Source organism: Brienomyrus brachyistius, chromosome 6 (assembly GCF_023856365.1).
Source record: "Brienomyrus brachyistius isolate T26 chromosome 6, BBRACH_0.4, whole genome shotgun sequence".
Lineage (NCBI taxonomy): Eukaryota > Metazoa > Chordata > Actinopteri > Osteoglossiformes > Mormyridae > Brienomyrus > Brienomyrus brachyistius.
The window spans coordinates 18,731,264-18,743,468 of NC_064538.1; the positions used below are offsets into that span (position 1 = coordinate 18,731,264).

General features: G+C 41.8%; 1 protein-coding gene and 1 long non-coding RNA gene across 2 annotated transcripts in view; both read left to right on the forward strand.

Moving 5' to 3' along the window:
• The window catches only part of LOC125745181 (uncharacterized), an 81,238-nt gene extending 79,710 nt beyond the window's left edge, over positions 1-1,528 (forward strand). The window contains exon 3 of the long non-coding RNA XR_007398590.1: positions 1,496-1,528. This is a non-coding gene — a long non-coding RNA (uncharacterized LOC125745181). The remainder of the gene's footprint in view (positions 1-1,495) is intronic.
• Positions 1-12,205, forward strand: part of ntm (neurotrimin) — a 284,096-nt gene that overhangs the window by 138,798 nt on the left and 133,093 nt on the right. The gene's annotated exons all lie outside the window — the stretch shown is intronic.

A 12,205-nucleotide genomic window follows, 5' to 3' on the forward strand; every position in this document is an offset into this window, starting at 1 on the left:
TATTATTGGGCGTGTGTGTCTCTCTGTTTTACTGTGTGTCTGTATTATTGGATGTGTGTGTGTGTGTATTATTGGGTGTGTGTGTGTGTGTCTATGTTTTACTGTGTGTCTGTGCATTACTGTGTGTGTGTGTGTATTATTGGATGTGTGTGTGTGTTTTACTGTGTGTGTGTGTCTGTATTATTGGATGTGTGTATCTGTGTATTATTGGGTGTGTGTGTCTCTCTGTTTTACTGTGTGTGTGTGTGCATTACTGTGTGTGTGTATTATTGGGCGTGTGTGTGTCTGTGTATTATTGGATGTGTGTGTCTGTATTATTGGATGTGCGTGTGTGTATTATTGGGTGTGTGTGTCTATGTTTTACTGTGTGTCTGTGCATTTCTGTGTGTGTGTGTGTGTGTTTGTATTATTAGGTGTGTGTGTGTGTGTGTGTGTGTGTATAGTATTAAGACAACAGCCACATTAGGTGACATATTTCATGACCAGTAAACCTTGCAGTGGACCTGCTATCACTGTCTCGTCATTATTTTGATTATTATTCAGAACTTGGTTATAGTCTCAATGCTACTTTGAAATCTAATATCAGAGCTGAGCACTCAGACATGGCGACAGTATTCTGCTCTGTAGGCGTCTGCATTCACACTTGTGATCGGGGGCCTGATGTCACTGTCGGGCCCCAGAACATGGGCCCTTAACCCCAAGTGTGCGGGGTCTGGCTGCCCCTGACCGCTCAGTGATCTTTCCCACTGATCCATCATTCATTCCAAAGTAGTATAAAATATAAAAAGCTAGATTACTGGGGTTAAGATTAAATTGACAAAACAAGTTTATGGAACAGACAAAAAAGCAATTATAAAGCAGTAGTTGCATTTTACTGTAATTGTTATTAACCGTGCATCAGCTTCTGCAGCAGTCTGAGCTTAAAAGCTCAAAACTACAGTGTTTGTTTTTTTTTTCAGATCTGCCGCACATTTCGAGTGGGCAGTCGTGATGCATGACAATGACTGTCCAATTACCGAGGAGAGAAAAAAAGACACTTAATTGCTCCTACTGTCCTGTCCCGCTTAATTTCCTAGCATTTTGAAAATAAATTAAGAACATTAGGCTACTAGGAAGTCAATTATTGCTTTCTGTTGGGAAATCAAATTTAATTTCTATTAGTAGGAATTAGATTAATTTGAACTTTGAATGTTTTTTTTTTGGATAATTTGTTAATTGTAGATATAGTTCCCTGAAGGTTACCGATGCCAAAATTAAAATCCATTATATGTTATTTAATAACATTGTTCAAACACGCAGAGACCTGCAGCTACAGCAGTGTTTACTGTGAGATGGGAGAATGAAGGAATGAATAGGCCAGACTCGTGCTTACGGCTGGTCGGATCTGGATGCCGGTTGTAATTTAGAATCGATTGGGTTATTGAGCGACACCGGGGTCAGGATCTGATGGGGCGGGCATGCTGATGAAATCCTGAAAACGGTCCTGTTTTGACAGGCCCAGGATATGAAAAATAACATGTGGAACAGGACGTGTCCGCAAGACGGAGTGTTTTAGGGCAGTAATGGATCAGCACGAAGACGGGTGATGGGGGTGCTGGGCTTTTTGTTTTTATATTTTTCTTTTTGCTAAATGTGGCAGCAAAACCGATCAGTCACATTGAGATGGGGTAGATGGAAAGGAAAGGAAAGCTGGAAAATAAAGGAAAGCTGGAAAAGAAATAAACGTTAAGCAGGTGCCTCAACCTCAACCACCAGGCCGTATGTCGCTTTTTAATATACCAGCAAATCCGGGGTGAAGTTCAGGGATCGTCTTCTCACTGAAAGCAGAAGCTGGAGTAACGCTTTGGTCTAGTGATTCTGGTCAAACAGGACACTCAGGCCAGGATCCATCAGTCATTTTCTTTGTTATTATTGTTTGTGGTCATTATTATTATTATTATTATTATTATTATTATTATTATTATTGCATCTGCACTCAGTAAAAGACCGACCACTCCCTAAGTTACTGATTAAAGTTATATGGACACCACATGAAAAATAGTCTTTTTCAACATCCATTCATCCATTTTCCAAACCGCTTATCCTACTGGGTCGCGGGGGGTCCGGAGCCTATCCCGGAAGCAATGGGCACGAGGCTCTTTTTCAACATATTTGGACTAATATTAGATCTTCATTTCTGATGGAGAAATATGATGAAATTAAAAAAGTTACTGTGCAAATTTCAATTTAATATTCATTTATACAATTATAATGAATAGAAGTTTTAATTTCTTTTGAGGGAAAGGTCAGCATATCCTTACATTTCTTGCTACATTAAACCTGAAAAATAGAATCAGATGCACCAAATCTGGTAGAAATTATTAGGTCGTTATTAGACATCTTTGAGAACCACATGTTATTCAAACAATTGGTCATAGCCATTAACAATTATATGGTACCATCGTGCCTGGATTAAACGAGCTGACCAAGGCCCTCAAAATGGAGATTGTTGACGTTTATGAGCCTAAGAATGGATTTTAAGCCATTTCCGGGCTATTTGATTTCATACATTCCACTGTTTGTAAAATATTCTACAAATGAAGAAGGTTTCAGACCACTCTAAAACTGGCCAGACTGGTTCACTAAATTCAGCTCAAAGACAGAGCTCAAGATGCATGAAGAAATCTCAAAGAACCCAAGGCTATAGGCCTGTATCAAAGGGTCTATGGGCAGTTCTTGCCACAGTCCGCGTACAAACGCAGAAATCAACCAATCAGTATTTGATTAAAAGAACCTCATGCCAGTTACAGTACAAAGTTTGGTGGTGGGAATGTTCCGGCTTGCGGCTGCTTTGCTGCCTCAGGGCCTGAACAGCTTGTCGTCAAAGCGCCTTCAAAGAATTCAACATCATCCATCAAAAAGTTGAAACTGAACCATAAGTGAGTCTTTTAATAGAATAATCACTCGAAACATACAAACTGATTTATAAAGGAAAGTCTCAAAACAAAGAAACAGGAGATTATGGAGCGGCCAAGTCAAATTAGTCCAATTAAAACGTTGTACGAGGACTTTAAGAGGGCCGTACATTTAAAAAATTCCCTTCAACATCCTACAGCTAAAAGAATTCTGCATGGAGGAATGAGTCAATGAAACAAACTGATACAAGGTCATGAAAAACACCTTCAAGAGGTTGTATCTGTCAAAGGAGTCCAAATACTAAATGTAAGAATGTGTGTATTACAGAGAAAAGATACATTTCTGGGGAATTAGGTTGAGTAAATGATTACCAAGTCAAAATTTCATTGTTTTTGTTACATTACATCACCTATATCAAAACTTTTCAAATAAAGATTAAGTATTTGTTTGTCCAAATAGGATGAATGAGTTTTTCAAGGGCTATGTCCAGGAACATTACTACACCACAGTACCACTCAGAGTGTTCTTACCACTGATATCATGGTGTGGTGTAGTGGAGCCACTTCATGACAGGAAGCCGATACAGATCTGCTCAGAAGATCACACAGACTGAGCTACCCTCCACTGACCAGCTGTACTGGCTGCCGTAACAAGGTTCAGTCAATATTTCAGGACTTAGCCACCCCAGCCACAAACTCTTCACCCCGCTGCAGTCAGGTCGGAGGTTTCAGAGCATCAGAACACTGAGTACCAGATTCAAGAGCAACTTCTTTCCTCCAACCATTTCAAATTCTATCAGCCGCATTTCCCGTAACAGTCATATCCCTGGCACATGCACTTTATAGATCTAATATTGCACTGTATCAGCCACTAACTACATATTGTCCAGTTTTACACTGTCTGGTGTTGTTTTGCATTATCTTGCGTAGTTTTACACTGTCTGGTGTTGTTTTGTACTGTCTTTAGACTTTTATAACTGAGTGAAGCTGAACAACTAGGCATTCCAATGCACCTGTTGTGCATGGCCAATAAAAATCTTGAGTGTTGAATCACACAGTTCAGGGGTGCTTTACCTGGAAACCCCAGTCTATGGATAGCCTGTCTTCATTAATTCAGGAAACAGCAGAGAGGTTCAGTGAAGTAATAGCCATTAACATCTATCAGCAGGATGCTGGACTCCCCCCACCCCATTTTGAAAATGTTCTCTGCTGCTCAATGCCATGGCAGTATTTGGGACTGATTCATTGGGGCACAAACGCAGACCCTTGTTTTTCCCGAAAAAGCATGTTAAAGACTTTACACTAGTCAGTGTTAATGCTTACCTGGCCCGGTGTGTGTTTTCCATCAGAGGCTGGATTAGCTCACGCTCTTGACAAAAGCAATGCAGTAACGCAATGCAATGCAGCAATGCAATGCAGCAATGCAATGCAGCAATGCAATGCAGCAATAAATACAGTCAGTCTCCCCCTGAAAACCCCTTTTCCTGTTTGCCAACCAGATTTCTTGCCAAAACAATGTAATTGCAAAAATGCACTTATGTAAACTGCACTGCTGCGTCTAAAGTGGCTGCTGTTTTGTATCTTGTGTTTTGAAGTGATTATCCAGTTTAAAGTGTCATTGATTCCTTGATGATGGCTGGAACAAATGTCCACTACAATGTAGACAGGGGCGGGTTTGTTGTTTCTGAGGTTCCGCTTAAAAAGTCATTTGTAGGTCTCTGCCTCCCGCAGTGACGATTTGTGGCCAGCAGGGGTCCTGCGCGTACTTGAGTGGTGGCAAACAGCGCTGCAGAAAGCCCATGGAGAATCCAGATTCCCCTATATGTATCCAGAAAATATGCATCAATGTTTGTACTCCCGCTGTGGTCGTTTAAATCCGTTTCATAATCCTATGAGAAATTTCACCGTGTTGGGGAGGGTATTGGCTACAGGTCTGGATTTGTAACCAGAAAGTTTGCAGTTTGAGCTCTAGGGGGGGTGCTTTCTAAAGTAGCCCAGAGCGTGGTGCTTAAATGGAATAGTAGGGAAAATTGCACGTCGCTTTAGGTAAATGCATCAGCCCAGCAAAATGAAACTCGCTAAATTAAAACGTCCTTGAGGGGAGGCGATCGTGATATTTGTTGACGGGCCAGCTAAATGTGGAGTATGTAATTAGGGGCCAGGGGCTGGAATCCCGTTTCTCTTCACTGGCTTTTAAAGGATGGCCGGGACTCCCTGCAGAGGCACCCTTTTAGCGACTCTGAAACACACACTTCTGCCTCACAGACGCCCCTCTCTTAAGGAAACACACCCCGTGACATTAAGCCTGTAATATGTGCCTTTGCACCAAATCTCTATTGTCATAAGCACATATGGCGCTAGATTTAATGTATAAAAAATGGCTCGGGCATTTAAAAAGAATAATTTTCAAGTTCAAGTTTGTCCTGGTCATTAGTTTTAGCTTTCTGCTTAATTATAGATAATTGGGAGGTGACAGTACAATTCTTAAACTGGGCCCAGAGGCTTTTTAATAATGTAATATTTTAATAAAAAGGTCGAGGATTTCCTGACTGAAAACTCCAATGCAATTACACAAAGAACTGGGAACTTGGTGCTGATTTAAGCAGTTCTATAGTGGGTATGCTGATGCACCAATTTTAGGTAGTATTATCCTACATGTAAGGTCTGCTTTTTGCATAACAGTATTCATGCAGCACAGCAGAATTTAAAAAGAAATCGTTTTTTCTCAGATCTCTTTGAGATGTTTCACACAGTTTTTTTGTGTTTATAGTCCAGTCAGCAGTGATCAGTTATCACAGGATTTTGTGTTTATGAAACCACAAGACTGAGGCAATACCCTTTATGGCCACTGGATGGCAGTAGAGAACTTTTAAACAGATGTGGTTACACAACCATAAAACGCTTGTCCAAAGACCTGACATTTTCGTGTAATAATTCAGGTGTATACTTGTTTATCTTATGTTCAACACAAGTAAGAAATGCAGTTTATTTCCTCCTCAATAAAAACACAGGTATCGTATTTACAAGACAAGCAACCATTTTGTCCAAGTGCGAATAGGTAGAAAACCGCAGCCAGTATACACCTTTTATATTCAAAATACTGCAGCTGTGTTCAATAAAAATCTCCGAATTACAGATCTTAGGTTTTAAGGGAGTGAGGGAATGTATCACAGAGCAGACGGGATGGCAGAAGAGCCACATCGACCGGGGAAAGAAGTATATTTTGTGTCAGTCTACCAAACCACGTGTTCCTGATAAAGAGGGGTTCCACTAAGAGGGGTGATCTTGGTCACCAGTCCCGGGGCTGTGAGGTAATAATGTCACACACGATGCCACCCTGACCCCCCTCCCTGCACCTCAAAGGTTTTCATGAAGCCTCATCAAAAGTGCTTTTAGATGGCCAAATTCTGACATTCCAATACTGACATCAGCTTATCCAGGAGTGAGTAAAGGATGCAGGTGAGGCCGATTGCTTCTTATAATAAAACAATGCAGCCAGGTTTAGTGTAAACGGTGAGATTTCCTTTGTACATTTCTGTATATATTTTTCTGCATTTCTGTAGTTCTGTATTTACGCCAGGGGCGGCATGGTGGTGCAGTGGTTAGCACTGTTGCTTCGCACCTCTGGGCCCCGGGTTCGAGTCTCCGCCTGGGTCACATGTGTGTGGAGTTTGCATGTTCTCCCCATGTCGTCGTGGGGTTTCCTCCGGGTACTCTTGTTTCCCCCCACAGTCCAAAAACATGCTGAGGCTAATTGGAGTTGCTAAATTGCCCGTAGGTGTGCATGTGAGAGTGAATGGTGTGTGAGCGTGCCCTGCGATGGGCTGGCCCCCCATCCAGGGTTGTTCCCTGCCTCGTGCCCATTGCTTCCGGGATAGGCTCCGGATCCCCCGCGACCCAGTAGGATAAGCGGTTTGGAAAATGGATGGATGGATGTATTTACACCATTCTTAAAATGTGACAGTTTTGTTTTGTTTTATTTTTGAGTGCATCAGTACTGGAAGGTGTCATTTTGATACTCAACTAAAGAAATTTACTCAGACAAATATAAAACAAACAATTTGACTCTAGAGTACTGAGACACTTTTTAAATTCTTAAGGGCTGTGTGATTTATAATTACGAATATGAACGTACTTTTGGAATATTATTCAGCTTATTTTATTGGAATACGTTACTTGATTATTTTATATATTTTTTGTTTTTGCTCTTTTCATTTTACTGGTTGCTCTGGGATGTAGTTGTATCCAGTTTCTGACTGGAACTGACACTCATATCCGTCACGGGGCAGGTATCGGGTTGATGGGCGTTTTTTTCATCCCCACCCGCCCCCCACTCTCCCGAGATCCACATCCATGGTGTGGATCCACATGAATCAGCTGGAGGAGTGACGCAGATCTCCTGGGAGAAACCCAAGCCTCCCAAAACTCCCGCTCAGCTGATGGATCAATGCAGTCGCTGGGCTGGCTTTGGTGTAGCACCATACCAACTCTCTTCCGTTCCTCGGGAGTCTGGGTCGCGATCGGTGGCTGACGGACTGCTGACTCTGACCATCATCAACTCCACTGGGTTCTTTGGGAAGCTGCTATGTGGGGCATCACAGAAGAGGTTTTACGTTGCTTTGGCATACCTTTCGTTACAAAAGAGAATAAAGTAAATGCAGATGATTCATTACTGTAAATGTAACTGATGATGGCTTACTGGTTCAAATCTGGGCCCGCTTTGAACGAGTAGAGTTTGAAATGAAATTAAGCTTTAATTACATAAGTGCAGATACATTGGAATGTGTTAGTTTTCGTACATCCCATCTTGCTCTCCTTTTTAAAGGTGCACACATGCACATATAGAGGTGAGAGCAAAGCCTACAGGGTTCCTACCTAGCATGGAAAAGGGGAATTTCATTTTGGTCTTAAATGTCTGGATATGCATGGAAAAAGGAAGGAAAGTATAGAAATGCTTCATTGTTTCTAGACTATTACAACAAATTGGCCTACTGGGTATTCTTTAAGAAAAAAGAATGAGCTGATTGTCAGCACTGGAATGTGCACAGGCTGATATTGAAGAGCAATATCCCAAACTAAAGAGTAGTGATGTGTCTGTGGGGTGTGCAGCAACAATATGCTGATGTGTCTGTGGGGTATGCACCAACAATACGCTGATGTGTCTGTAGGGTGCGCACCAACAATATGCTAATGTGTCTGTGGGGTGTGCACATATGATCTGCTGATGTGTCTGTGGGGTGTGCACCAACAATATGCTGATGTGTCTGTGGGGTATGCACCAACAATCTGCTGATGTGTCTGTGTGGTGTGCACCAACAATCGGCTGATGTGTCTGTGTGGTGTGCACCAACAATCTGCTGATGTGTCTGTGGGGTGTGCATCAACAATCTGCTGATGTGTCTGTGGGGTGTGCATCAACAATCTGCTGATGTGTCTGTGGGGTGTGCACCAAAAATATGCTGATGTGTCTGTGGGGTGTGCACCAACAATCGGCTACTCTGCCAAGCATGGGATTCAAACCAGCTACTTCCTGATGATAGACACAGAGGCCTAACCCACTGAGCCACACACCATCTTTGGTTCTGCATGTCCTGTCCATGTTTGTGTGAAAATCTGCTGGGTACTTTCGTTTCCTCCGGCAACAAAAAATAAATACTGCAGTTTGGCGAATCGGCCACTCTAAATTGCACTTAGAGTACGATAGTGTGTGTGACCTTGTGCCCGATAAGCCATTGTGCAAAATGGATGGGTGGATGTAATGGATGCCTTTCTGTGTTTGACCTCATCTTTGGAATTTTGAACCTGAGGCTGTAGATAATGTGAGCCTTGGGCTTTTTGTGTGGGTATGCTGTTTGTACTGTTATAGCACAAAGTGTGAAACAATAGCGTGGAATACACTATAACACCACTTCTGCTCCGTGGTTCAATGCCATCAGAAATATAATTCTTTAAATCCTCTGCAGAAGTGCGTAAAAGTTGTTGATAATATCGGGAAAATAATTTGGGATCTGGCTCCACTGAATACAAAGTCATGAAACTGTAATGGGAATCATCCAGGAGCTCCATAAATATTAATAATATGATTATGTGACCTATTACAATAAAAATAATATTGAATACTAAATGGCAGAGCATTCACAAACAACGTTATACAGTTTGTTGGGAAACAATGTTATCTGTTGTGTTAAAAAAGAGAGAAATGTGGCTTAAGTGATGTTCTGATGTCTTGGAGACTAAGATGACTTGAGACAGGTGATTTAGGCTTGTTTGTTCATAAGCATTGGATCAAAGAGCACTGGTGTCACCTGCTTAGATTGTTACATGTGCTTTGTCACAAAGACTAAGGAATCGCCTAATGTCATATTTCCCGTTGCTGCATATCTGTACTGCTTTTACAGCAAAGTGGTTTAGACCAGTGATTGAAAGGTCATTGGTTTGTATCATCTGTGGAATAGTCACATCGTCATTGGGATCTTGAGCAAGACCCTGAGCCCCCTGAAATGCTGGATGTGCTGGATAAATGGCTGCTTGGAACCCAAGCTTCACACTCAGCTCATGGGACTTTCACTTACACAAAAATATTCTGAGAGCAGAATGAAAAATGATTGGTTCAGAGAGATAACCAATCGGATTGTAGAGGAGGTGGATTCGGGCAATTTGAGGAGCCGGAACCAAGCATCTGATTGGTTGGTCCCATCTCCTCGAGTTGCTTGGACCCACCTCCTCTACAATCTGATTGGTTATCTCTCTAAACCAATCTTTCTTTTTTGTTCTGCCCTCAGAACAATTTTGCGTAAGTGAAACTCCCATGAGCTCACTGTCACTTCTATATGTGTGTCTGAAGAGCATGATGAGATATATGAAAACTACAGAATTCCAAAGTACCTGAACTCGTAAATGGCAAATAGAGCATAATTTAATTTCAAGGGACGTCAAGCTGATTACTTCAGATTAGCAAAATCACGTCAAATCTTTTTCTGTTGCATTGTGATTAATATCCAGTTGTTTTTCTAGGAAAATGATTAAAGAAAAACATCATTCATTGATAGCGAGGGATTCTGTTTGACTTTTGAGTCATTAACTCCTGATCTGTTTCATTGCTGCCGCCGTCGTTGGCTAGAAAGGCTGGAACTGTACGTCCACAGACCATTTCTCCCTCTGAAAAACTGATTTAATGACACTGGCTTCTGGTCACAATCGATGTGGCTAAGGAACCCTGTAGTATAAAGAGAAAAGAAGGATCAGACAGTATCACTGAGTAGTTTCACAGCAGCAACACAGAAGCAGTTATTTAAAAAGAGAGAGAGAGAGAGAGAGAGAGAGAGAGAGAATTCCCCTTGGAACTTCCATTTACAGGCATCTGAAAACATGGTAAATTAGTCTATTAGGATAGTGAGTTGCAGTTTTTCCACAAACCTTCTGAATGCGCTAAACTAAAAGGTGCAGAGGCTGTTAAAAGGCTTCGACAGGCCATAATCAGTACATTTATTGAGGCACAACGTAGGAAATGTACATTAATTGTGTATGCAGATTGGCCAGGGCCCTGTTAACAAGCCTTGGTCACGAGCCCTGATTTTCAGGCCAGAGGTTCACAAAAAAAAATGCAAAACTTACTGAGGGAAGCAGAGGATACACATAATTTGTCCGAATTTACTTCACTAATTGCCAAAATGTCACAAGTCGTGTTTATGGTACTTATGAAATTAGCTGGTTCTTACTCACGTGCTCCTGCCTGTTTCCGGAAGCCACCTGGCTCTGGGGATTTTCCTGCTTTTGGAAATGATCGAAAAAACGAAAGTGTCCACCCTGACATTATTACTGTCAAATCTCAAATTGGAGCGGATCAGACAACTGGTAGCAGTGTTTTGGTTCAATCATTTTACATTTTGTAACAGAACAGATGTTCTTGGCCAAAGCAGTACATATTTGGAGACGGCATATTGTCAGACAACTCTTGAAGCAAGAGTTAAGTGTCTTGCTCAGGGGCCCAATTGCAAAAAAATCACTCTGTCCTTGGGATTCGAACCAACACTCTTCTGATCAGCGGCACAGCATCCTAACAAGCTGAGCCGCACACATTGTTCATAATCGCTGCTCTCATGCACATCTCCAGTATTCCCACTGAACTTCCCCCGTAGTATCACTAAGTTATCCCTGCATGCCTCGCCACCATCCTCATCAGCATCTCACACGGACTTGGAAATCACCGCGATCAAAGCGCTGACTGCTCTGTGTCACGGATCCCTGTCCCGTAACAAAGACTTCCCCTTCAGCCACTTCTCTCAGCAAACAAGCCGACTGAAGTCAGCACTGTCCCTAGGAATAATCACATCTCTCTTCCCCCCGTAGGACAATCGTGCCTTTTTTTATTCTGCCACGTTATAATGTCACTTGTGCTGGCTGACATCGATATAACGAGCAGTGAAATAAGCAGCTCTGATCTATTTTTTTTTCCATTCTCTGTAGGACTTTAGTTCTTTAAAAAAGAGAAGATCTGGCTCACGCTTAAAAAGATGTAATCCGAAAGGGGATTGTGTCCCATCTGCTTGTGCTGTTAAATCGCTTCCTGTCCATGGTCTGTTCTGCTGTTTTGCTGTTAAACTGCATGCATTTACACATGAAATGTAACAAACGTGCAAAATGTGTCATAAGATGCTGTATCGCTTAATAAAATTGTTGATATAGATACTCGTATGTATTCAAAAAGCACTGATCTAGGCAGGGCCTTCCATAAAGGGGTAGATTTCTTTTTACCCCCCCGTATGAGTGTCTAAGCATGTATAGTAGTAGCTTTAGTTTGGGGGGGGGGGGGGGCAGCTATGTATTTGTGCAGCACTGCATCTAGTATGATTATCTGCAAAGGTAGTTAAACTGTTATTAATGTGGGATTATTTACCTCCCAACACTCAAGCTGAACATTCACCTCCCTTTAATTTCCTTTGCTGGGGGTTTTATCCAGTGCACCAGTACTGGGACACATAACTCTGTATGTATTGTTGCTATTTAGATGGTAATCTTGGTATTAGCGTGATCATGTATTCTGGAGCTTATAAGTACAGTAAAACATTTATGGAATCTTCTGTTAACCAGGGAAACATCAGTCATGTTATTTCTGAAACCAGTTTAGCCGCATTCAGAGACGCAGACGATATATTAAAAGTAAGAATCAACTTATTTCTTTTCCCAAAGTACTGTTAGTGTAAGTGGTGACCTTAAGAGCGACTTCCCAGCTGGCGTCTTCAGGCATGTATAATGCATTTACTCCAAGTACATCTGTAGGTGGATCCACCTGACATTTGTCACAACAGGCA